Genomic DNA, 21,079 nt, shown 5'->3' on the forward strand with positions numbered 1-21,079 from the left:
CCCCGCCCAGCCCCGCCCCGCCCCGAGGTGAGGGGGTTCTCTCAGGCCACCTGCTTGGTGCCATGCAGGCATTTGCCCCAATCCTCAGCGGTTGGGGGAGGGAATTGTAGGTTCTCACGTACTTTGTACTCAGGGAAACTGAGGCCCAGGAGGGTGGTCATTAGAACATGCTATGTGCCTGGCCCTGCCCCCTAACCCACGCTCTCACCCGGTTTTTCCCCTCCGCAATTCTATACACAGCTGGTTCCCACTCAGCCTTGAAGTCCAGCGCCGATTCAACATGCCTTCCTTCACTCATATATAGAAGAGCATCTATCCGCTTTCAAATTTGTACTGACATGTTGGTTGCAGTCTGCCCCCACCCCAGACTAAAGGCTCCTTAAGGGTGCACTGTGGCTCACTCCTCCAGGCAGCAGGTGATCAATAAATAGTGATTGTAGGGAGGAAGTTGAGTTTAATCAATGGACATTGGGCTGACAATTATTGCTGATGACTGTAGGCACTTAACCCCCCTCCCTGCTTCATTTACCCACCCTGGACCACCCAGGGAACAGCTGAACTCTGGGGGCACAGTGGGTCAAGCTTTGGGTTGCTAACTGACAAGGTTGGTGGCCACTTGATGGGAAAAGGGGAGGCTGTCTGCGAAACCCTATGTAGCAGTTCTATTTTGTCCTATGTTGTTGTTGTTAAGTGTTGCGGAGTCAGTTCTGACTCATAGCAACTCTATATAGGGCTTCCGAGGAGTGGCTGGTGAACATAAACTGCCAAGCGTGGTTCAAACCGACTTTGCAATCTGACACATTAAACAGCAGTGCCACACCAGGGCTCCACACTTTGTCCCATTGTTGTTGTTAGGTGCCATCGAGTCGAGTCAGTACGGACCCATAGTGACCTTATGCACAGCAGAACGAAAAGCTGCCTGATCCTGGGCCAACCTCACTACTGTGGCCATGCTTGAGTACATCGATGCTGCCACTTGGCCAATCCATCTCATTGGGGGTCTTCCTGATTTTCTCTGACTCTCCACCTTACCAAACATGATATCCTTCTCCAGCGACTGGTCCCTCCTGACAATATGCCCGAAATATGAGAAATGAAGTTTGGCCATCCTGGTCTCCAAGGAACACTCTGGCTGCACTTCTTCCAAAACAGATTTATTGGGTCTTTTGGCAACCCATGGCACTTTCAATATTCTCCTCCAACACCATTAACTCAAAAGCATCAATTCTCCTACAGTCTTCCTTATTCACTGTTCAGCTTTCACATGCATATGGGGTTATTGAAAATACCACGGCTTGGGTCAGGCGCACCTTAGTCCTCAACCTGACATCTTTGCTCTTCAACACTTTAAAAAGTTCCTGTGCAGCAGATTTGCCTAATGCAATACGTTGTTTGATTTCTTAACTGCTGCTCCCATGAGTGTTGATCCAAGAAGAATGAAGTCCTTGACAACTTCAATCTTTTTTCCATTGATAAGAATGTTGTTTATCGGTCCAGTGGTGAGGATTTTTGTTTTCTTTACATTGAGATGTAATCCATACCGAAGGCTGTGCTCTTTGATCTTCATCAGTAAATGTTTTAAGTCCTCTTCACTTTCAGCAAGCAAGGTTGTATCATCTGCATATCGCAGGTTGTTAATGAACAAATAATTCGAGAAGCTGGGTTATATGAAGAAAAACGCGGCATCAGGATTGGAGGAAGACTCATTAACTTTGTCCCATAGGATTGGTGTAAGTAGGAATTGAATCCATGGCAATGTGTTGTTGTTTGGACCACCTGGGCTCCATTGACTTGCCCTAGGCACCCACCCTAGCCCTGGATTAGAGCTGTAGGATAAGCACTGGAGTGTTGAATTTAATGTCTATGTTTTCATCCAAGCCTGAGCCTGCCCTCCAGCCAGTTAGACAAGGAGTATTTCCCAAATCCTGCTTTTTGAGAAAACACTTAGCCTCATGACCTTGCTCCTGCCTGTGACCCCTCCCCACCCATCACCACCCTGCTCCTTAGGGAACTGGGGAAGATGAACCACTCCCTTAACCTGGGCCTCATATGGCCCTAAAATGCTGGAAATTCTTGTAAACACTTAGGAAACAGACTGATGGGACCAGTCTGGAGCCTGGAAGGAAATGCCTTCCATGTCCCTGCTCCAAAGACAACGCCAGGTGCCTGTCTTCGGTCTAAGTGAATTGGCCAGTGAGGTCTGCCAACTGGAAAGGGGGTCTCAGGGAGGAAGGAAGAGCAGGTATCCAGGGCAGGAAGAGGAGTCAAGTCTTGGACACTTCCCAGGATTCGGATTCTGGAGGTCTAGGGGTGGCTATGAGTCGGAACCGACAGCACCTACCCACAATATCAGAGTTGGCCTGGGCTTTGGGGGCTGTTTGTTAAGTTCCCAGGTAATCCAGGCCACATAGTCAGAGACGAGGGTCTTGTCCTCTCTTAAATTCCCACATTTCTTGAAGTTTGAGCTCAGAAGCCACTGAATTGAAATGCTGTGGGTAAGACCCAGGAACCTGCATTTCTGATATACACATATTGAAAGTACCATGGACTGCCAGAAGAACAAACAAATCTGTGTTGGAGGAGGTACAACCAGAATGCTCCTTAGAAGCCAAGATGGCCAGACTTCATCTGTCATACTTCAGACTTATCTGGAAGGACATCATGCTTGGCAAAGTGGAAGGTCAATGGAAAAAGAAGGGACCACCCTCTCCCGGCAACGAGATGGATTGGTGCAGCAATAGCAGCAGCAATGGACTCAGGTGTGACAACTGTGAGGTTGGCAAGGACAAGGCAGTGTTTCATTCTGTTGTGCATAAGGTTTCTATGCATCAGATCCGACTCAACAGCACTTAGCAACAACAACCACCTGTCTGAGAACCCCCTTGGTATTCCATGTTTCTTTCAATCCTCACATGTATTTGGAGGAAGTTAAGTGCCGTCCAATCACTTCTGACTCATAGGGATCCTGTATAGGGTTTCCAAAGAGCAGTTGGTGAGTTTGAACCACTGACCTTGTGGTTTACAGTCCAGTGCTGACCCTACAGCACCACACCAGAAGTCCTATTATTCCCATTTTACAGATGAGGAAACAGAGGTTCAGCCACAGCTCCCAACGGAATGACAATTGCGGAGGGCGGGGGGGAGGTAAGGAGAATTGCTTATCTCCAGAGTTGAGAAATAAGATAGTCCATCATCTCTGCTTGTTGCTTTCTCATCCCCCATTGCCATATACTCCCTCCCACCCCCCTTTCAGGGAAAGACCTTAGTAAAGGCATGCTTGTCTCCCTGGGGGGAGGGGGGGCAGCAAAGAAGACTGGGGAGAGACTGCAGCCTGGGCTGGCGGGCTGTGTCCCCTTGAGGTTCTGGGGAGAATTCCCAGCAGACAGGAGGTATTCTACAGTAGCTGTGCCATGCCCGGAAGACTCTACACTCCCAGAGAGGGAATTCATTTCTCAGGCTTTTTTGCAGAGAGGCAGAGGCTGCCAGGGCAGGGCAGGGAATGGGTGGCAATGAAGAGCCACCCTCCACTGTCCCACCCATTTTGCAGCTGGTCCTGCCTGGTAGGAAAAGCCCTAGGAGCCCAGACCAAAATAGCAGAATACCCCCTGGCTATCATCCCTATCTTTGCTCTTCAACACTCAAAGATATCAGCTTGAGGACTAAGGTGCTCCTGACCCAAGCCATGGTATTTTCAATAACCTCATATGCATGTGAAAGCTGGACAGTGAATAAGGAAGACCGTAGAAGAATTGATGCCTTTGAGTTATGGTGTTGGAAGAGAATACTGAAAGTGCCATGGACTGCCAAAAGAACCAATAGATCTGTTTTGGAAGAAGTGCAGCCAGAGTGCTCCTTAGAGGCCAAGATGGCTAAACTTCGTCTCTCATACTTTGGACTTATTGTTAGGAGGGACCAGTCACTGGAGAAGGATATAATGTTTGGTAAGGTAGAAGGTCAGAGAAAAAGAGGAAGACCCCCAACGAGATGGACTGGCCAGGTGGCAGCATCAATGGACTCAAGTGTGGCAACAGAAGTGAGGTTGGCTTAGAATCAGACATTATTTCGTTCTGCTGTGCCTAAGGTTGCTATGAGTTGGTGCCAACCTGATGGCACCTAACAACAACATTATCCCCATGGCTGCCAGTAGCCCATACAAGGGGTGGCTTCCTGGAGTAAGTGAGCCAAGGGCTCTGCTGGCCCCACGTGGCACAGTGAGGTCACCTTCTCTGCCTCTGTGCCAGTGAGTTGCAGGTAGATCCCTGTGTTACAGGGGGCACAATCCACATGGGTTAGGTGCCTGCTTTGTGCCAGGACCCTGGGCAAGCCATCAGTGATCCTCAGCCTGGCCACCTATCTGAGATATCTTTGGAGCAGGATAACAATTCAGACTGCCCTACCTTAACCTACAGCACTGTCTGCATCTTAACCAGGCTCCCTGGGGAGTCTGAGGCTGGGCAAGGTTAGCTGAGAACCAGTCTTTGCTCCCCTGCCACCCCTCAACTATAACCCTGACAGGTGGGTAAAGCAGTGCCAAGGGGGGGGTGACTCCAGTCCCCCCACTATAATCTTCATCACAAGATCTAGCCTCCATCCTTAATAAACAATTATGCTAAGTAAAAACCATGTGTTTGCTATGCCAAGGAAGTTTTGCGATAAATCCCTCAGCCGCACCTTTCAACCAGTTCTTCTTAACCCCTTGCAGCTGGTCATGGTTTCCTCATTTTACAGGTGAGGTAAAACTTGGGGGAAGTGAGACAACTTGTTCAAGGTCACACAGTGAGTGGGTAAGGCTGGGATTGAGCAGAGAATGAAGGCCTTGCTCTGGGTTTAAGATAAATCTCCAAACACAACCAACCCTGAAGCAGAGGGAGGGGACTGAGGGACCTGAAGGGTGGAGGCAGGGGTTCAGGCTGAGACTGAATGGTGGGAATGGGAGGCCTAGGAATCCTTCACACAGCATCTGGCCTCCAACCAGAGCAGGCACTGCCCTAATTGGAATCCTCTTGGAGGTTTCCGGTTGGACATTTCTTAGCAAAGCCATCGCATATTTTTAGCTGCTGAACATATGAAGCTGCTTAGGTATCCAGTGACTGGGGTTCCTCCATCTCTACATATACTAGGGCATGGGGGGAAAAGGTGGGGCTTCCCTGGCCTCCGTCCCCAGCACACTCACTTCCCACTGTCCTATGACCACCACTATTGGCCTGGGAAGGACAGCAGGGACAGGGACAGGGACAGGGCAACCCTATCCTCGCTACTCCAGTTTTTGCCCTGAGCTGGTGCTGACAGCCCCTGTCCAGGACTCCACTTTGGTAAGTCACAGTCTAGCCTGTTTCCGACTTGCTGCTGAATCATTATCTCCTGGGGAGCCAAGGAAGGAGGAGAGGGGAAGGGTGGCCACTGGCTAGTGTCTCCCTCTAGCGCTGCCAAGGGCTAATGTAATTGAAAAGTTCTGTCCATCAGCCTACACAGCTTCTCTGCAACTAAGCCAGGAGTGGTTAGGGGCATGGGCAAGGTGACCATCTACCCAGCATAGGGGACTGTCAGATACTGAACTGGAAAAATTCTGGGTAAATAGGGCTGGTCTAGCATCTTGAGGTCCACAGGTCTGGATTAGCTGGGGAACAGGAGCTAAGTTCCCTCCTCAGGGTCTCAGCACCCCATCCCCTCCTCCATCTATACAGACTCACTCCTAAGACACCTCCTCGTCCTCCGCCCCACGTGACATAAATAAACACTTCATCTCTTGGCTCTTCCTCATAGAGTGATGCAGTCTGTTCTGAGTGAGGGCAGGTTTTAGAAGCAGTCTCCAGTTCCGGTCTCTGCTGCTCTCTAGCTGGGTGGTGATTTTGGCTAGTTGCCTTTCCTCCTGAGCCTGTTTCCCTATCTGTAGAATGAGGATAAAAACAGTACCACCCTTCAGGGTCCAGGAAGGAAGAAATGTACAATAGTCATAAAGAATTTTGTATAGTGCCCAAAACAGACAATGCTGTATATATATATACTTGCTATTATTATTATTCATACCTGAACTGGTCTGACCCCACCTCAGTTGTTACCCTGACAGCAAAGGCTTAACCTTGGGCTCTGCAGACCACCTTAACACCACAGGAAAAGGCTTCTTCCCTAAAGACCTCACTAGGATATTGCCAGTATAGCCCTGAGCAAGGGAGATTCTAGGCCTATTTTCAGAGTTTGTACTTTAAGATACCATAATCCCGCCAGGGTTCTGCCTAGCTTTATGTACAAAGCCCACTCCTACACATTGACCGTTTGAATAGAACTCTTTCAAAAATAGTCAGTTTCAGGGTGACACTGACCCATCAGAATTGGCATACTCTCTTGGACTCATTTATTGGGGCAAGTTCAGCGTGCCAACTTTCACAGCCCCAAACCTAAATAAGTACTCCGTATTTTCATTCGGTTTGGCCTTTGGTTTCTCTTAGTGAGACATGCCACCCGACACTTTAGTGGAGGGCTGGTGTTGGACACAACGAAGAGGGTGAGATTGGCGGAGGGGTGGGAAAGGCATTTAACATCCAGGTGTGCTAACCACCTGTTTCTGCACAGGACTCCTGCTCTTTGCCCTCCCTATTTCCTTGAACACTCCAAAGTGCTAGGAAGGGAAGGAGCCCTAGTAACATAATGGTTAAGTGTCCAGCTCCTAGCTGAAAGGTAGGCAGTTCAAATCCACCAGCTGCTGCTCTGTGGGAAAAAGATGTGGCAGTCAGCTTCTGTTAAGATCACAGCCTTGGAAACCCCATAGGGTCGTTCTGTTTTGACCTATAAGGAGTCCTGGTTGCATAGTGGATTATGAGCTGGGCTGCTAGCCACAAGGTTAGTTGGTCAAATCTACCAGTTGCTCTGTGAGAGAAAGATGAGGCATTCTGCTCCCCTAAAGATTTACAGCCTCAGAAACCCTCTACAGGGTCGCTATGGGTCAGAACCAACTCAGTGGCACACAATCATCACCACTCTGACCCACAGCATATATATATACAGCATTGTCTGTTTTGGGCACTATACACCTCGCTGGCCGCAGTTTCCCGAGCAAGATGTGAAGTCAGGAAGAGCTGCAGAGGTGAGGCACAGAGAAGGAATGGAGGCTGGCTTCTTTGGAGGATGCAGAGAAAGGCTACCAGGAGATGCTGATGAAACTGGAGGAGATGCATCCTCTCTACTTGCCGCCACCCCTCCCAGTCTTGCTCCATCAGTATGTGCTCTGCTGCTGGTGTATCCCCTCTTCCTAACCCATGCCTCGGGACCCTCAGCCTGGCCCCCTCGGGTGCACTCTAGTGCCTGGCAGAGAGGATGTGCACATACTGACTCTCCTGTCTGCTGGCTGACATTCACTACTCAGCTCAGGACACCTGTCTGCAGGGCCTGCTGCCATGGGAACCGCTTAAGAGGTAGTGGTGTTGCCAGATGTTTGACTATGAGTGACCTTGAGGGCCAAGTGGTTCCTGGGAACCTGGGTGGTACTAGAATATAAGGGGACAAAGCTGGTATGCAACCTTGGTCAGAGAGATGACATTGAGCCCTTGGGGTCTATGAGGACCATGCCGACCACTGCCACCAGCCAATGAGCATGTGCTCAGCCCCTACTGCAGACTGCCTTGGGAAAGTCTGCACAGGGCACAGGGGAGATATGTGATAGGCTACTAGTCCAAATGATTGGAATGCAGTTGGGAGACAGACTTTGCTGAGTCATGTGAGGGGGCTGCACTCCCCAAGTACAGAGAAAGGGGAGGTCCTGGGGAGTGAAAGGCATTCAAGGGGGCTTCTAGAGGAGGATGTCTTCAGTTGAGCCTCAAAGGATGGGGTGAAGTTAGATTCATGGAAAGGGTGAAGAGGATGGAAGTTCAAGAATGGGAGCAGAAATGTGCTCTTAGGCAAAGCAGCTCCAAAAAAGGAGAAATGTGCTGGAGAAGGTGAGACAGCAGGCAGCTGATGGCCAGGCTGGGGAGGCTTTGATGTCTGGTAGTGAAATTTAGAAGGTTCCAGAATCAGGGAGTGATGTGGTCAGAGCCCAGCTGGAGGGTGGGCATCTCGGGGCAGGGAACAGGATAGAAGGTGGGACCAGGCCAGCATTGAGTATCAGCAGGCTCAGGTCCTTCTGAGGCTGGTGTACCATAAGGTCACCATCTAATAGCAAGTTCCAAAATCAGTTTAATAGGTTCCCAAAAGCATTTTTAAAAGATAGGCTGGACTAGAAATGAGCAGGTTAACTATTTACAGTAAAAACTGTGAAAGCTGGAACCTATATAAAGGCAGAAACCCATCAGAAACAGAAAATTCAAATGTTTCCCACTGAAACAAGCAATAGAAAAGTGATAGGACTGTACCCTGTCAAAAGTAAATAACTTTTGAGACCCAGGAAACATGGCAGGCCTGTTGAATTCAGGGTCTCACAGGTTTCACTCCATCCATCCACCCACCCACCCACTCATCCATCTGTCTGTACTGCACTGGATGTAAAATTCATTTCTTTCTGTGGGTCACAAGCAGAAAGTTCTAACAACATGGGCACACGCTGAGCCTTGGTTTCCTCATCCCTAAACCGAGCCTGGTCTGGGTCAGGGCCATTGTGAGAACTTTCTGTGTAAAACCAGCACAACCAGCCTGCGCATGCTCAAGTGCTTGCATCATCGTCCTGAGGTCAGCTGAGGTCTGTAGAAGGCTGGGGAGTTTTCACCCCCTTTACTCCTAGCTGGCTTTTGAGAGCCTTTGCACGACATGGTCTTGAGAGATAGGACTCCAGCGGGATACACACAGGCATGCCCTTCTCTGCCCCCTTCTCCCTGGTCTCAATGGCTGCCTTGAGGGTTCTTGTGTTCAACAAGAATCTCCTTTCTCTGCAGCGGCTCTTTTCCAGGGTGCTGAGAATGGGTCCCATTGTGAGCATGTAGACAGCCCAAAGAGGCCAGAATTCCTGCCCCTGGTGAAAAATCAGAATTCCAGGGGAGGGAAGCAGTTTCGGGCCCTCCAGGCTGGTGTCCCATGGCCTTACAGACCCCTGAAACCTCCCCCTCCTTCTAGCAATTTACTTCTTTCCAGCACTCAGAGGGTCTCTGCCTGGCTGCAACCACAGCAAAAGGACAAAGCGTTATCTGTCTGTCTGTCTCCTCTGACTTGACCCACGACATATGGGGGCCAAGGCCCCAGGCATGTCCTTGCCTGGGAATGGGTCTCACCACGTCCAGGCCTCAGAGCAGAGGTCCATGTGGCTGGTACGAACACTGGTACAGCCATTTATCAGTGCGTTGGCAAACTGCCACTTAACGTCTCGCTGAAGCTCTCTGTACCTTCAGTTGTGAAAGGCGGGTAAGAATGGTCCAGGCCTTACAGAGCTGTGAAGAATTCAGGAGAGAATATGCAGAGCACTTAGGCCAGCATCTGGTACAAGGAAAAGACCGTTGGCCAACAGCCTGGGTCTATGAAATGGAATAGATATGGAGTGTGGATGCTAGCCAAGATAAGGAAGGTACTGGCTGGTCCCCCACTCAAACAAAGGTATGGGCATAAGACCCTGGTCCCATCACCCAGGATGCCAATCCAGCCATGGAAACAGAAGAGCCTGAATTCCTATGTGTTTATTCCAAGGAGTTCCACTCTGACTCTCATAAGCACAGCTCTTTGACGTGGAGGATGGGAAAGCAGAAATACAGTGCTCATTTCTGGAATGACTATGGGATTGTCAGCTCAGCACAGTAGGCCATGGACAGCTCCCATGTCCTACTCTCAGGGGACCACAGCCAGACCTGAGAACCATATAAGGGGCAGTGACAAAATGCGATCCTAGGAGACCAAGGAATCACAGATGGATCTGGACTGCAGGTCTAACAGCCTCCTTTGCCATGAGACTAGAAGATATGGATGGTGCCTGGCTACCATTCCTTAATGTTTTGATCAGGGATCCAGTTGATCAAAATGAGGAAAAATGAGGAGAAGAACTTCACATTCCTATTGGAAACCAGACTTAACTGGCCACACTGAGCCTGGAGGGACCCCCGAATCTACTACCTGGAAAAAACGTATGAACTTTAAGCAGAACCTATCCTATGAAGTCATTTTTAAGCTAAGCAGTAATTACCTCAATAAAGAATGTCTGTCTTGATCTTTGCTCCCTATTAGAGAATGATGGTTATGAGGCTGAAATGACAATAATAATTCTGAACCCAGATGAGATTATTAAAGGCAGAGAGTGTGAGGAACTGTAGTGAAATAATAGGGACAGAGACAGTAAGCAAGGTGACACAGTGTGATGAATGGAACCACTGTCAATAAAGTACACACATAAAAATAGCTCAGTGAGTGTATGCTCTGGTGTGTATATTTCAAAATAAAATATAAGCGTAAAATAATGTGGTCATGGGGTTCAACTATGAATTATGAGAGCAGGGTCTTCTATGTTTGGAGGCCTGTATCTCTCCAAGTCCACGTGTTCATCTGTCCATCCATCCATCCACCCGTTTACCTATCCATCCATGTCTTCACTGAGGGCTTGCTGTACACCCAGTCAGGGTCAGATGCAGGAGAATGGCAGAAGACATGTTCCTGTCCTCAGAGAATGCACCATCCAGTTGGAGAAACAGGACATGCACACAGGAAAGGAAACACACAAGCTGTTTTGTGCGTTGTTGGTAAGTGCTATCGAGTCAGTTCCGACCCATAGCGACCCTGTATAGGGTTTCCGAGGAGCAGCTGGTGAGCTTGAACCACCAACCTTACAGGTCAAATGGCTTTGCAGTGTGGAGCATTAACCCGCAGCGCCATACCAGGGCTCCCAAAGTCTAGACAGATGGATGTATTCTACAGGAATCCAGGCAGGGGAGTCAGAGTGGTGTGGGGTGCCTAGAAGAGGGGACACTAGAGGGAGCCCTTGAAGGATGAAGGTATTCAGAAGGTTAGAGCAGAGGCAAGAAGTGGGAATGGGGTAGAAGGGACGATGTGAGTAAGAGTGCAGACGTAGGAATGGATGTAGGAAGAGAGGCTATATCTGTGTGTATGTCTGGGTGTTGTCTGGGTGCATCTCTGGCTGTGTGTGCTGGGAGCAGGGTCAGGGGGAGGACACTCTGGGAGGCTGTGGCCTCCAGGGAACAGGCCTTGCAGCAGAGTCAGATCACAAGTAAAGGACACTGGTTTTTAGAAGAGCCTATTCGGTGGCAGAAACGCAGTATGATATTGATAACAAAAGATTTGTTTGTCCAGGGAAGTGATTCAGCCAGCATCAAGCATCAGATTGCCATCTGTTCCTGGTTCTCCCTGTATGGGCTGTGATGGGGACTTGATTCAAAGGAGACTGAGGATTGCGTTGCTTCCTACACTATGCTGGTGCCATCTGCAAAGGGGCGCCTAGTCTGAGTGTGTATGATACAAAGAGAGAAACAGAGACAGAAAGACAACAGGTGTCACTGCCAGACAGACCTTCTGGCAGACAGACAGACAGCTCCTTGGCTGTGTGTCTCTCACTCCCTTGTTGTTAAGTGCCGTTGAGTCGGTTCCGACCCAAAGTAACCCTGTATAGGGTTTCCAAGGAGCGACTGGTGAGCTTGAACCACCGACCGTGCAGCTCAAAGTTTAGCACATTAGCCCACAGTGCCTCACCAGGACTCCCCTCTCACTAGGCTTAGCCTAATTCCCAGCTGGGGCTGGAAAGTTGGGAACTTGGGTCAAGTGCTCTCTGCTTCCCATGGAGACCTAGGAGCCCATCTAAGGCCCAGCTGTGCTTGTCCTGCCTGGACTTCCCTGCTCAGAGCAGGGCATGGGACACTCTCCCTTTATCTACACTGTTCATTTGTCCATCTGCCCAGTCATCCATTCTTTATGGTCCTATCCCTCCATACATCCCTGTCCCAAACCTTCCTCAGGTGAGAACCACCATGGCAGCATGGTTAAGACTACAAGCCTTGGAATACAGATACCTGGCTTCAAATCGCACCTCTGACAACAGATTATTTAAGGTCTCTCTCTCTTTATTTCTACTATGTAATGTGAAGAGACTAGGACCCACTTAATTGGACTACTGGGGGTAAAACAAATTAATATGCATAAAGAACCTGGCAGAGTAAGTGCCCATAAGGGTCATCCACCCCCTCCCCCAGAGACTGCCAAAGCTCCTGGGTAAAATAACAAGAGAACACATCAGAAGATGGTGGGATGGCCAAAGGAGAACACTGAGAGCAAGACCAGGAAGGTCTGGGGGCTGCTGAAGGAGAAGGCACTTGGGAAGGATGTGGGGAGACTGGCCTGGCTGGTGCCAACAAAGCAGGTGGTGGAGGTTGATAGGCAAGGCTTGGGGTATCTGTTTAGAGATGAAGAAACCCAGGCTCAGAGAGGTAAGGGCACATCTCCAAGACCACAGAGCTGGTGGATGACAGAACTGAATGTAGGACCTAGCTTTCCCTAATACTATCATATTCCCCCAGGAATCCTCAGGGCAGCCAGGCTGATGGGCCCTCCCTGATCTGGGTCAAGAGCAATGACAGCCAAGCTTGACACTTAATGAAGCTTTCCCACAAAGGGCCCACACTCCCCACAGCGGGCACTCAGAGTCTGGGACAAAGGAGCCTCTCAATCAAGGGCCTGTGTGCCAGGAAACTTGGAGTGGCCTTTTGGGCCAGTGTGGGCCCATGTGCCTGGAGGAGAAAGTCTAATGAGGAGTCAAGAAAGATACCAAACTAGACTTCCAGCTAGATGGCCAATTAGGCAGACACACTACACGAACTTGCTATAACAAAGATACGAGAGACAAAATAAAACAGACACAGAGGGAAGGTTAGAGAAGTGGATGGAGGGCTTGCTGGGAGAAGAGGCTGGGCGGTGACGGCAAGAGAGGGAGATTGAATGGTGAACAGCTGGTCAGATGCCGTTCCATCTTCTTATGAGCAGCTTTCACAGCAGAGGGAGGCCTGGCAGAGCAGATTTGTGTAGGCGACAGAAAAAGTGTGATTTCTTCTTTTCCTCCACACTCCTCTGGTGACCAGAAGTGTGGCCAACTCCCACTCTCATCCACCCCTAGCACAAACCCTACTCGCTAGGAGTTCTGAGCCATGCCAGTGTGAGTTGGTGGCCAGTTGCACAATTTTGGTGCCTGGATTCAGGTGGGCTTGGCTCCAGACCTACAAAACCCACAGAGCCACCAGATAAGCATTTAACCCGTCATGCTGCCTCCAGCTTCCCTCCCTGTGGTCTTAACAGACACTGAAACCAGCTTCATCAAGAGGCCCCATGAACTACTTCCAGGTCAAGTGTCCTGAACATAGATAACACTGAGGCCAATAGAAGCTCCCTCTAGGACCAAGAGCTCTACTGTCACATCCCTCCACATTGTGAGTTCCTTGAATTGCAGACGCCCATCAGAGATTTCTTACTTCAGGGTCTAACAACCGCACTGTTTGTTTTTAAAAATACAACAACAGTTTTAGCTCACACACAACAAGCAAGAGAGAATGGCTCAAACAAATGACCAGGATGCAGAGCCAGAAAATGTTTCTGAGGAAGAAAAGGTAATAGAACTAACTGGAAAAGAATTCAAAAGAATGATAATTAGGCACCTTCAAAGGATTGACAGAAAGATGGAAGAAAGCAAGGAGAACACATCAAAATCCTTAGAAGAATTCAGGAAACACTCTAAGAACAAACAGACAAAATAAATGCAAATTTTGAAACAATCCAAAACCTACAATTAGAAATCCAGAAAATGGACAACACCTTAAAAGGGCAACAGAGTAGATGTGAAACAATAGAAGCCTGAATTAGAAAGCTTGAAGAGTCCTGGTGTGGCACTGTGGGTTAATGCGCTGAACTGCAAAGTCAGTCTGAGCCACAAGGTCGATGGTTCAAGCTCACCAGCCGCTCTTTGGAAACCCTATACAGTGTCACTATGAGTTGGAACCAACTCCACAGCACTTAACAACAGCAACAATAAGAACAATTTAAAAAAAAAAAAGGATGAAAAAAATCCAAAGAAAGCCTAAGAATTATGTGGGACATCATGAAAAGAAACAACTTATGGGCGATCAGAATTCCAGAACAAGAAGAGATAAGCACAGAGAAAATTATCAAAGAGTTGTTGTAAGAAAATCTCCCTAACATCATGAAAGACAAGAAAATGAGCATGAAAGAAGCTGAACAAACCCCAAACAGGATAGATCCTAAAAGAAAACCACCAAAACATATCATAATCAAACTCTCTAAAACCAAAGACAAGAAAGAATCCTGAGAGCAGGACGGGAGAATTGAAGTTATTTACAAAGAAAAACCAGTAAGACTAAGCTCTGATTTCTCAGCAGAAACCCTGCAGGCAAGGAGGGAATGGGATGACATACACAAAATTCTGGAAGAAAAAGATAGCCAAGAATCACATACGAAGCAAAGCTGTCCCTCAGTTACAGCAGTGAAATTAGGACATTTCCTGGCCAACAGAAATGAAAGGAATTTGTAATGACCAGACCAATTTTACAAAAAATGCTAAACAATGTTCTCTGGACTTAGAACCAACACCAGTAGACCGAGAACCAACCTGAGATTACCATACATGACAACACCACCCAGAACTCAATCCATATATTGTTGTTGTTGTTGTTGTTATGTGCCGTGGAGTCGGTTCTGACTCATAGTGACCCTGCACAGGGTTTCCGAGGCTGTGGATTTTTATGGGAGCAGAACGTCTCATCTTTCTCCCACGGAGCAGCTGGTAGTTTCGAACTGCTGACCTTGCAGTTCACAGCCCAATTCGTAACCACTACGCTTCCATATATAGAAGTATTTAAAGCAAAACAAACCTACAAGACTGAAAATAAGGAACCAAAGATATCAATGTATAAAGAAGTCAACTCCAAAGAAAAAAGATGGAATAGTTGAGATACAGAACTTCCAAATGGCAAGGAAGTAAACTAGATGTCAAGATAAAACACACTGTTTTAATCAGGGGAAAAAATTAATGTTAAAAAAATTAATTAAGTCGTTTGATTTCTTGACTGCTGCTTCAATGAATGTTGATGGTTGATCCAAGCGAAATGAAGTCTTTGACAACTTCAATCTTTTCTCCATTTATATAATACACTTGTACATCAAAATAAAAAAGAAGGAAATCAGAAAGATTTGGTAAACATTAACACAACAGAAATGAAAACAAAAAGAAAACCCACAATCAAAATGAACTCAGCATAGAAAATTAAGTAGAACAAAGAATCCAGCAGCACCACACACACACAGAAAACATACATACACACACAGAAAAATGACAACAATCAACTTATACCTATTAATAATTACACTGAATGTGAGTGGGTTAAATGCACCAGTCAACAGACATATATGCAGTCTATAAGATACATGTAAAAAAAATGGAGACAGCCTAAATGCCCATCAACAGGAGAATGCTTAAACAAACTTTGGTATACACACACAATGGGATACTATAAAATGTTGAATAATAATGAATCTTTGAAACACCTCACAACATGGCTGAACCTGGAGGACATTATGCTCGAGCCCATTGTTGGGGGGTCGTCCTCTTTTTCACTAACATTTTACCAAGCATGATATCCTTCTCTAGGGATTGAAACGGTTGAACATCAACCATTTCTTTTTGGTATACTGTGACTCTGTATTCCTTCCATCTTATTTTGATGCTTTCTGCATCATTCAATAATTTGTCCAGAGAATCCTTGAATATTACAAGTCAAGGCTTGAATTTTTTCGTCAGTTTTTTCAGCTTGAGAAATGCTGAGCATGTTCTTCCCCTTTTGGTTCTCTAACTCTAAGTCTTTGTAAATTTCAATAAGGTATTTGACTTTGCCTTCTCAAGCTGACCTTTGAAATTTTCTGTTCAGCTCTTGTACCTCTTCACTTCTCCCATTTGCTTTAGCATCTCTACACTGGAGAGCAAGTTTCAGAGTCTCTTCTGACATCCATTTTGGTCTTTTCTTTCTTTCTTGTCTTCTTAGCAACCTTTTGCTTTCTTCTTATATGAGGTTCTTGATGTCACCCCATAACTCTTCGGGTCTTTGGTCATTAGTGTCTAACTCACCATTCTGTTCTTCAGATGATCTATAAATTTTAGTAGGCTATGTTCAAGGTCATATTTAGGCTCTTGTGGACTCGTTTTAATTTTCTTCAGCTTTAGTTTGAACTTACACATGAGCAATTGATGGTCTGTTCCACAGTCTGCCCTGGTCTTTTTGGGCTGATTATATGGAGCTTTTCCACAGATATAATCAATTTGATTTCTGTGTATTCCATCTGGTGAGGTCCATCTGTATGGTAGTCTCTTACATTGTTTAAAAAAGGTATTTATAATGAAGAAATCATTGATCTTGCAAAATTCTATCATGCGATCGCCAGCACTGTTTTTATCTCCAAGGCCATATTTTCCAGCTACTGATCTTCCTTTTTGTTTCCAATCTTTGCATTCCAATCACTAGTAGCTATCACTGCATCATGATTGCATGTTTGATCAATTTCAGATTGAAGAAGTTGGTAGAATTCTTCAGTTTCATCATCACTGTCTTTAGTGGTTGGTGCATAAATTTGAATAGTAGTGGTTTTAACTGGGCTTCCTTGTAGGCATTGGAAGGCATTGTTGAATGTAAAACTGATGATCTGCTCTGTAAACCATCAGTCAATTCACATAAAAAATTTATTAATTATAAAAAAATCAAAAAAGAAACCAAATCAGAGTCAGCCCAGCATGGCGGTCTCAAGACTTGGGGTCTGGGTCAGGCCCTGCCAGACAGCATGGCCTGGGTGATAGCAGTCCTCCTGTATTTTGTTTCATTGACTAAATTACCAGGTCCCAATGGGGCCCCACCTGAACTTCTGCAAAGACTCCAGCCATACATCCCAAACAGGTCTGTGTTCTGTTTCCCACAGGGGGAACCATTTCAAAGCTCTGGGCAACATCCTCCTGCCTCAGTCCTACTCTGACCATTGCTCCGTCTCTGGGTCAACCTGGCTCCATGGAATGGCCAGGAGAGATCCCAGCAGGTGAGGCCTGGGTTACCTTCTCTATCCTGGATTACACCATGGCTTCTGAGCCTTGGCCCCCACAACAGGAAGTGGGGAGCAGGAAGAAGGGAGTGGACATGCCCAGTGGAGTCACTACAGAGCACCCCTGCCCCTTCCCAGACTTTTACTCAGCCCTGGCCGACACCTGCCTCACTGCCTCCCAGTCTCTCCTCCTTCAGTTGGACCAAAGTGTCTTCTCCAAGTGCTCACCCTCATTTAGCTGCACAGCTTGACCCCAGTGATGCCTCTCCCTCTCCAAGGTCCCCTGCACTCCAGGTCTGAGCATCTCCATTGATCTGACTCCATGCCACCTCATCAGGCTCCATGACTGTCCCCACACACTAGTATGTCAGCCTTCCTAGAAAGAGTGACACGCGTGACTGGGTTGGGCTTTACCTCATGTCCTCCAGGAAGGCCTTTCTGATAAGCTGAGCCACACTCATCTCAGGCCTCCCAGGAGGTCACAGTGTGTGGTGGGCTGCTCTCCACTGTTCCAGAGCCTCAGCGATTAGTGACCAAGAGCCTCATCCCCAGGGCCCTCAGGGGGTCCTCTCTTTCCTCTGATTGCCTGTAGCACAGCCAGCTGCTCCCCTTCTCCCCTCCTTTAAGGCTCAGGACCCACTATGTACCTGCTAGGGAGCTGGGGTCACAGTATTGGAAACAGGCTCCGGGAAGCTGTAGGGGGGGGGGGGGGGCAGGAGGAACACTAAACAAGTAAATAAGGAAATCCGTAGATCAAGAAACGATCTGAGAAGAAAATGAAATGTGTGTGTTTTTTTTTGGGGGGGGAGCCCCCAGGTAATGTGCCTGCATACCAGGATACTCCCTGTGGGAGACCAATGGGGTGGCTACTGGGGGTTCAGAAGGAGACAAATTGAAAGCTAGAAATTCTAAAATATTGGAGGGAATTTGTACCGAGAGAAAGCCTGTAGCCTAGGCCGTTGACTCGGACTCACAGCTACCCTCCAGGATGGAACAGAACTGCCTGTGGTTTCCGTAAATTCTTCATGGAAGCTGACTGCCACATCTTTGTCCTGTGGAGAGGCCGTTGGATTGGAACTGCTGACCTTTCGGTTTTAACCACTGTGCCATGAAATGAGGAAGGGGAAGAAGGAAGTGCGCATGGCAGAAAAAGTGGGCAGCAGAGACGGCGGTCTCCAGACCCAGACCTCTGGGTTATGCACCCCCCCGCCCCCCCCATTGAACTCAAAAGGGAAGGTGAGCGGGGCTGGAGGCTACAGGGGTCAGAAGAAAGGGGTGAGGCCTTCCAAGACCAAGGCCAAAGGCCATGGGAAACTTTTGATGCCATGCTAAGTTTAACTCAGAGGCTTTGGGGAGCATTCCCTTCGGCTGCCACTTGGAGAAGAACTTCAGCAAGAGATGGGGTCAGTGCCTAAACGCCGGGCACCTCTGTCTAGGGTGGTAAGCAGTTCTTGACGGCTCCGCTTGGACTCCCTGTGGAGCTGCTTTTGGCTGCCTATTTCCCTGACTTATTTCATTCCTCACTGGGGTCTTCTGACCGCCTCTCAGAAAGACCACATGGACTCAAATCCTCACCCCCAGATCTGCCCATCTCCTGAAGTTCTTTTCCTGTGTCTAAAGAAAGTGTTGCCCACCAGCCCCTTAAGGTGCTACAAGCCCCTCATGACCTGCCACAGCCAATGTGGGGATACCCTACATGCAGCCTCTGTTTGAGGGGCAGGAAATGGTGGATGCCAAGGCCTGTCTCCTTGGTCTCTCACCAGATCTGTCAGGCGCACAGGTGCCCTCTTCCAATGCTGGAGGCTCCAGGAGTCCAGCATACTCTCAGCTACTGACCTTTAATTCTCTCTGGCTCTGCAGGCCCAGTCTTCTTAATCAGGAGGTGGCCTCCACCTTATTAAATCAGACCTGACCAAAGCCAGCTAGCTCCAGCTTCCAAGCCTCCTCCTCATCCATCCTGCAGGGCTCCAGGTGGTCTCCTAGGGCTTACCTCAGCCTCCAGGCACCGTCAAAGCAATAGCATTCCTGATGCCCCAAGCTCTGGAAACCTGCCATGAACTAGGGCCAGAAAGAGCACCAGACTTAAGGTCAAACACCTGCACCACCAGTCTCTCTGGGTCACCTCAGACAAACTGTTTCCCCAATTTCCTGCTGGTGGGCTGCAGGCCCCATTGGTACAGTGAGGGGCTGCGTGGAGGATGTATGCATCTGATGGGCTCTGCTAGTTGGGATCTGGGGCAAATTCCATCCTGGGCAGCAGTCAGGATTGAAGGAGAGGCTGTTCTGACAACCCAGGAGCCCCAAAGCCCATGGAGTGGTGAGCTTCACGGTGAGAATCTGTGGGGTGAGTTAGCCAGGCCTCTGACTCCTCTACTAAAACCAAACCATGCCAAAAGCCTATTGCCACTGGGTCCAACTCACAGTGACCCTAAGGACAGGGTAGGACTGTTCCCGTGAGGTTCCCAAGGCTGCAGTCTTCACGGAAGTCATCCTGTGAGGCAGCTGGTGCTTCCCCATGGCACCACTTCTCACGTCTCCCCTCACACAGAGAACCCCTCTCAACAACGCAACACTAATGACTGGTCATGTTTATTCTGACCATATGTGTGCTCACCACCTGTGAGCTGTCCTGGGGGTGTGGGGCAGGACAGCTCCCCTGCTTCATCTTTGCATATTATGTGATCTTCTTGTGTCGAAGGGGCTGTCTAGTAAAATCAGGGAAAATATCATCTGTACCCACCTTGTGGGATGGAGGTAAAAAATACATGAGTGAAATCATATAAATTGTTTAGAAGGTTGCCTTGGCACGTGGAAAGCATTCGATCACCATACGAGTTATTATTAGCTTTACAGACTCTGAATAACCTTACACTGTTGTTATTACTAAGTGCCATCATAGCGACCCTGTATAGGGTTTCTGAGGAGTCGCTGGTGAGTTTGAACAGCCAACCTTGTGGTTAGCATCTAAGGTACACCAATTAGTCTCTCCATGTGTGAAAGAAAGAGGAGTGATGAGAATGAGGATGCTTGGAATCTACTAGTCCAGTGGATTAATAGACCAGGTGACCATCAGTCTCCAGGACCCTGAGACCAGAAGAACTGGATTGTGTTCAACTTTCACTACCAACTGTTCTGAAAGGAATCACGTTAGAAGGTCAGGAAAGAGTGGGATAAAGGGTAGAACAAAATTCAAAATTATTAAGGAAAAAATAGAAGAAGACCAGACTGGTCAGAAAGAGACTGGAGGAACCTAAGACTATGGCCCTGGACCTCCCTTCAGGTCTGAAAAGGAACTTATCCTGTGGTCTAATTTTCAGCTAAGCAGTAGATAGGTTTATAGGGGGCACAACAGCCCTAGTAAGGCATGCTCACCATGGGATGGTCAATCACTGAAAATCTAAAGAGTAACATTTACGTATGGTCAACGTTGAGAGGGGATGGGAAGGTGGGTGGAATGGAATAGGAGCCACAGGGAGGAAGCAGGAGAACTGTTGTTGCAGGGAGGGGATTGCAGGCATTGAGATGAAAGAAAGTGTCTGATTTGTTGAATGTAAAACTGATGATTTTGTCTGTAAACCGTCACTCAATTCGTAATAAAAGTTTTAAAACAAAAAAAGGCAGGTGGTTTGAACCTACCAGCCACTCCTCAGGAAGAAGACATGGCAGTCTGCATCTAAAAGATTTACTGCCTTGGAAACCCTATTGGGGAAATTCTACTCTGTCCTGTAGTGTTGCTAAAGGAGCTCTGGTAGTTTAGTGGTTACGAGTCAGGCTACCAACCGCAAGGTCAGCAGTTCGAAACTACCAGCGGTTCCGTGGGAGAAAGATGAGGCGTTCTGCTCCCATAAAGATTTACAGCCTCAGAAACGCTGTGCAAGGTCACTATGAGTTGGAACCCATAAGGTACTTAACAACAACAACAAGATAGTGTTGTTATGTGTCAGAATCAACTTGATGGCAAAAGATTTGATGGGTGGTAAAATGAATGAATTTATTAGTATGTAAATGATACCTCAATAAACTGTGTTTTGTTTTGTTTTGAAATCTCCCTCTGACCCTAGCCTCTGGGCCAGACGTTGGCAGA

The 21,079-nt window shown here is 47.8% G+C and overlaps 1 protein-coding gene across 1 annotated transcript in view; it reads right to left on the bottom strand.

Annotated features, from left to right (window-relative positions):
• SH3PXD2A (SH3 and PX domains 2A) overlaps nt 1-21,079 on the bottom strand; it is a 261,997-nt gene that overhangs the window by 76,105 nt on the left and 164,813 nt on the right. The gene's annotated exons all lie outside the window — the stretch shown is intronic.

The sequence above is a fragment of the Chrysochloris asiatica genome, unplaced genomic scaffold (assembly GCF_000296735.1).
Source record: "Chrysochloris asiatica unplaced genomic scaffold, ChrAsi1.0 scaffold00003, whole genome shotgun sequence".
Taxonomy (NCBI): Eukaryota; Metazoa; Chordata; class Mammalia; order Afrosoricida; family Chrysochloridae; genus Chrysochloris; species Chrysochloris asiatica.